Source organism: Podarcis muralis, chromosome 5 (genome assembly GCF_964188315.1).
Source record: "Podarcis muralis chromosome 5, rPodMur119.hap1.1, whole genome shotgun sequence".
Classification (NCBI taxonomy): domain Eukaryota; kingdom Metazoa; phylum Chordata; class Lepidosauria; order Squamata; family Lacertidae; genus Podarcis; species Podarcis muralis.
In genome coordinates, this window is record NC_135659.1 from 93,081,927 (window position 1) to 93,087,271 (window position 5,345).

Here is a 5,345-nt window from a genome sequence, read left to right on the forward strand (position 1 = left end):
AAACGCCCAGTTAAGAAATGCATTGTTAATTGGCTTTCTGGGATTGCTTCCAGAGTCATCACTAAATTGTCCCATGACTCAGGAAGTGAAGACAGCACAATGTAAACCTTTCTCTGTTCAGAAAAATGTTCCCCAAGTTCATTTAACTGTGAAAATAAATCACACATTCTTTGAAGGTGTGTTGAAACACATTCACCCTCACTTAGTCTGGCTCGGTACAGAGCTCTCGTTAGAGTAATTTTGCTGCCAGCAGTGTCTCTAATATGTATTGCTCTCAGTGCTTGCCAAATCTCACTTGCTGTTTCAAGGTCTCGCACATGAGATAACTGAGACTTCTCTAAACTCAAAATTAAATTGGCATAGGCTTTGTCCTCCAGCCTTTGGTCTGCTTCATCTACTTCTTCATCCTCCTCTTTTACAGGAGGGTTAACAATAACAGTCCAACATTGTTCTTTCTTTAAAAACGCCTGCATCTGTAAACTCCATGACATATAATTGGACTCTCCCAGTTTCTCTACTGGAAAATAGGAAGCTCCCCCTTGAGCTCCAGCTCCAAGTCCAGCCATGGCGCCACCCAGCTTTCAGCTTTCCACTCAGTCCTTACTCACACGTGGCTTGAAAAAAAGTTCGGCTCCTGGTCCCAGACACTCCCTGTCGATGCCTTCACACAGCCAGCTGCTTGAGAAACGCTGAGTTGCTTCCAGTCTCTGGGTTCTTTTCACGCTTTGTCTCTGCCCACTCAGGACTGGGGACTGGGCCCATAACCTGTTGGAGGGGGATTTCCAGCCGGTGGCAGAGGACAGAGTGACTCCAGGAGACATAGGTGTAAAAACCCAAACTAAAACGAAGACTTTATTACTAAGCAAATAAACACAAACTCTGGTGGATGTTATTCCTGCAGGCAGGCAACAAAACTCAGCTTTTTTCCTTTATAGCAACGGTCACCTGCAGCCAATTAATCCCAGAAACTTCTTAAAGGTATACACACGTGTTTCTGTGCCGAATGTCCTCTAACAGACTACAGCCTTAACTCGTGTACTTTTTTTTCTTGCTATAACTCTATGTTTAGGGATGGAAAGAAATGAAATTCAGTTTGTTTTTAAAGATGAACATATTGGATCTGCAGTTTCTGGAAAAATCCACAAACTGAAACACACCCATCCTTTGAAATTCACACTTCTCTGAATTTTGCAGTGAAGTTTTCCAACCTGCCTGGATAGCTCAGTTGGTTAGAGCGTAGTGCTGATAACGCCAAGATTGCAGGTTTGATCCCCGTATGAGACAGCGGCATATTCCTGCATTGCAAGGGGTTGGACTAGATGATCCTCAGTGTTCCTGAGTGGACAAGACCAATAGTGGTTCCGGTGGTCAAGAAGGCAGTTTCTGCTTGTGCTGTACAGGGAAGGGAGGGGCAGGTGAGGATCATCAACCTGGGAAGGTAGCCCACCTAGGAGAAGGAAAACTCTGCTCCTAAACCTCCTCTGCCTTGCGAAATATCTTCGGGAGAAGCTAAGGACCAAAGCCTGCACCAATCCAGAGCGGAGTCCCTAAGTGTCAGGGAATGGTCTGAAGAATATACTGGGGAATGCATTCTATGGCAGACCAGGAGAGCTGGAGGGGGAAGAGTCGCCCCCCCCCTCTTGTCCACAGTGTGTTCAGAAGCAGAGAGAGAGACAGGAGCTGAACAGCTTAGTGGGGAGTTACCCAGTTACGAGATAATGACAACAGAACCAGAAGAGAGGGGGCAGCTAGTTGAGACGTCACTTGAGAGCATGGGGGACCCCCCTCATCATGGACTTGGAGGTCTGAACGTATCAGAGAGCAAAGGAGTCAGAGGCAGTGAGGAACTTCCCTTTGGCACCCAAAATGCTGTGGAAGTCGGATTAGACTAGCCAACTGCCCTCCTTGTGGAGAGCTGTGTATTTGTGCTCGCAACATGATGCTGTAATAAAAGGACTATAAATCTATCAGCCGCTCATTAATTCTTATCTGTGAAGTCACTGAAGGGAGGGGAGGACTCTCCACGCCTGACACTAAAATAGCTGGATGGCACCTTGTACGCCTCCTTCCGGCAAGTCCTGCAGCTAAGCTGGTGCCAAACGTTTTGCTCTGCTTTCCTTTGGACCACATCAGTGAGGCTGAGAGGGGGGTCTGGGCAGCCCAGGACCTCCAGACACACTGTCTAGGCTTGTGCCCTGGGGTGTGTGTGTCATTTTGGTGTTGCTAACACAGCAATTTGGCACCATCACTGGAGGTGCACTCTGTTGTCTCTCACAACAGATGCCAACAACAACAACAAAACGTGCTAGGGACAGGAAGCCTCTATCAGTCCAAGGGCTGCATGCCTTTGTGGGCAGTTCTTCAGGGGGCTGCATGCCAGTGGTGGGGGGGGGGGCAGAAGCAAAAGTAGGTGGAGCAATGAATGTGATTCTTACCTTATAAGTAGGTAAAGGTAAAAGGTAGAGGACCCCTGGACGGTTAAGTCCAGTCAAAGGCGACTATGGGGTTGCGGTGCTCATCTTGCTTTCAGGCTGAGGGAGTCGGCGTTTGTCCACAGAAAGATTTCCGAGTCATGTGGCCAGCATGACTAAACTGCTTCTGGTGCAATGGAACACCGTGATGGAAACCAGAGTGCACAGAAATGCCGTTTATTTTCCGCGACAGTGGTACCTATTTATCTACTTGCACTGGTATGCTTTTGAACTGCTAGGTTGGCAGGAGCTGGGATGGAGCAACGGGAGCTCACTCTGTCATGGGGATTCAAACTGCCGACCTTCCGATCAGTAAGAGGTTCAGTGGTTTAGACCACAGTGCCACTCGTGTCCCTTTGTATAAGTAGGCTGCAGTCCAGCTATGCAAAGGTTCCATATACACACACAGTTCAATGCCAGAGGCATCGCCACAGTTCAGTAAAATATTTCACCCAGGCAAAAGCACTCTGGGAGTGCACAGTGCAAAGTCAGAGAATGGTATGACCTGGGGGAGGTTTCAGGTCTCTGTTCCCCACCCGACCCTGCTCTAGGGTGGCCTAATGCACATTATTAAGCAACCCTTTGTGAAATCTCAGTTCAGACAACGCGCTGGGCTTTGCAAAACCCTGTATATATTGACTCAGAAGTCCAATTCAGTTCATTGGGACTTGCTCCCAGGTAAATGGGTACGGGATGGCAGGCTTAATCCCACAGAGGTTAGCCAGATTAGATTGCTTTAGATTCAAGTACTTTGATTTGTGCATTAGACTATTAGATCTAACGCCTACAGAAGCTGGTCTCTGGGCTGAGTCATTGAATTCGTGCAGAAAAAGAGGGAGGGGAGGGAAATGGAGACCCCACCTTTGTTGGGGAAAAGGCTTTGTTAGATGGGAGCCATTTTCACAGTTGACTACAAGGTCGGGAGGTCAAAGGGCTTGCTTGGGAATCACAGCCAGTTCCTGGCTAAAGGGTGAAGAGAGTCCAGTTCTGCTTTGGTGCAATTCTCAGCTTAAGTTCTATATCTCTTACTTGAGTTTCACCCAGGACTGATTTGGGCCCTGCATTTGAGATCAGTGTCTTTTGTTGGAGTGGTTGAGATACTGTTGTTGTCATCTTTTTTTATTATGAAAAAGAAAAAGAAAAGAAATTATATCGGCTATCTTCCTGGTCTGGTGGACATTAAAATGTCACCATTTATTATGCTAGTTGAGATCCGTGCATATTTAAAAGCAGTCTTAATATTTCCTGGACAGGGATGGTTCACAGAATAGACACCTCCTGCTTCTGACATTTGTCAATAAAAACTTAATGGGACGCAGAGTTGTCACTGCGCATTTTGGGTGTCTTTTTGTGATGTCTCACCCTAGCCGAGAATTCGTATATCAATCATTCCCCATTTACTGTAGCATCTATATTTATTTTCCATTTCATTTTTTTTGGAAAAATAAATAAATTGAAATTTGATCTTTTAGATAATAAAGGCTTGACTATGGAAGTATGTGAAAATTGTTACCATTATTATAAGCGAATAAAGCACCAGAAATGGAAATGGAAAAGAAAAGAAAAAAATATCAGGGGGAAAAGGGAACAATTTTGTATTCTTACCTATTTAGCAAAATGTTAGCTGTCGTGGAATAAACTCCTGAAAGTCAGGTGTGGGAAAAAGGTGCATTGATTTGTCTTTATAAGGCTGCAATCTTATACGTACCTCCTTGGGTTTTGGGATGGACATAGTTGCCAATTTTGGTTTCTCTCGGTTTCTCATTTTCCTGAAGTCTTAATTTCAGCTTTGAACATTTCAGCATCAGTTCACATTTTGGGTCTAAAAAAAGGTTGCCATGAAATTTTAGGAGCATTTAGTGCAGATTTATCACAACATTCTCTATGCAGTTTTGCCTAATATACATGTTTATGCAAGCATTTCTCCTAATATAATTCATTAAATATATACTGCATTTCCCTAATGTATTTTTGTAATGTTTTTAATGTAACGCTTTATCCACACTATCCCCTAACACCACACATTTTTGTACATTGCTGCCAAGACAACATTTGTAGAAGTGTGAATTTGAAGGACAGCTAGGCTTCAGCTCATATATTGCCTAAGAACCTGCAGGTTATGTTCACATTAAAATCCTAACTAAATGGAAACTGTCCTCCACTGCTGTCTACTTGGGAGTAAGTTCCCATTGAGTTTAGTGGGACCTACCTCTGGGTAAACAAATAAAGAACTGCATTGTTATTCAATTTGGGTTGAATGCCAGGTAGATTCCAGGTCCTAGGCAGGCGCCAGCAAACTTTTTCAGCAGGGGGCCGGTCCACTGTCCCTCAGACCTTGTGGGGGGCCGGACTATATTTTGAAAAAAAATATGAACGGATTCCTATGCCCCACAAATAACCCAGAGATGCATTTTAAATAAAAGGACACATTCTACTCATGTAAAAACAACAGGCAGGCCCCACAAATAACTCAGAGATGCATTTTAAATAAAAGGACACATTCTACTCATGTAAAAACACGCTGATTCCCAGATGGTCCGCGGGCCGGATTTAGAAGGCGATTGGGCTGGATCCGGCCCCCGGGCCTTAGTTTGCCTACCCATGTCCTAGAGATTAAAAAAAAAAAGAAAACCCAAGACTGAATTGCAGAGAAAGATTCATTCACAGGCAAGAACAGGGACCTGAGTTCTTAGATCTGTATTTTAATCCATGTCAGCTAGTTGTATTTTTCATTCCCATGGTGCTATATTGCACTTAATGACAGAATATAGTCAGATGTCTGCTGTGCCATTTGAAACAGAGACTAACCTTTTCACCCTCCAACGGTGGGTGGACCATGGCGAGAAACACATAACAGCCTCCCTCCCGAATGGA

At 44.7% G+C, this 5,345-nt stretch overlaps 1 long non-coding RNA gene across 1 annotated transcript; it reads right to left on the reverse strand.

Moving 5' to 3' along the window:
- Nucleotides 1-824: 824 nt before the first annotated feature.
- Nucleotides 825-4,996, reverse strand: LOC114599737 (uncharacterized). The gene is made up of 3 exons (XR_013393033.1): nucleotides 4,681-4,996; nucleotides 4,180-4,293; nucleotides 825-3,584 (listed from the first exon to the last, which is right to left on the reverse strand). It is a non-coding gene; the product is annotated as an uncharacterized LOC114599737 (long non-coding RNA).
- Between the last annotated feature and the right edge of the window lie 349 nt (nucleotides 4,997-5,345).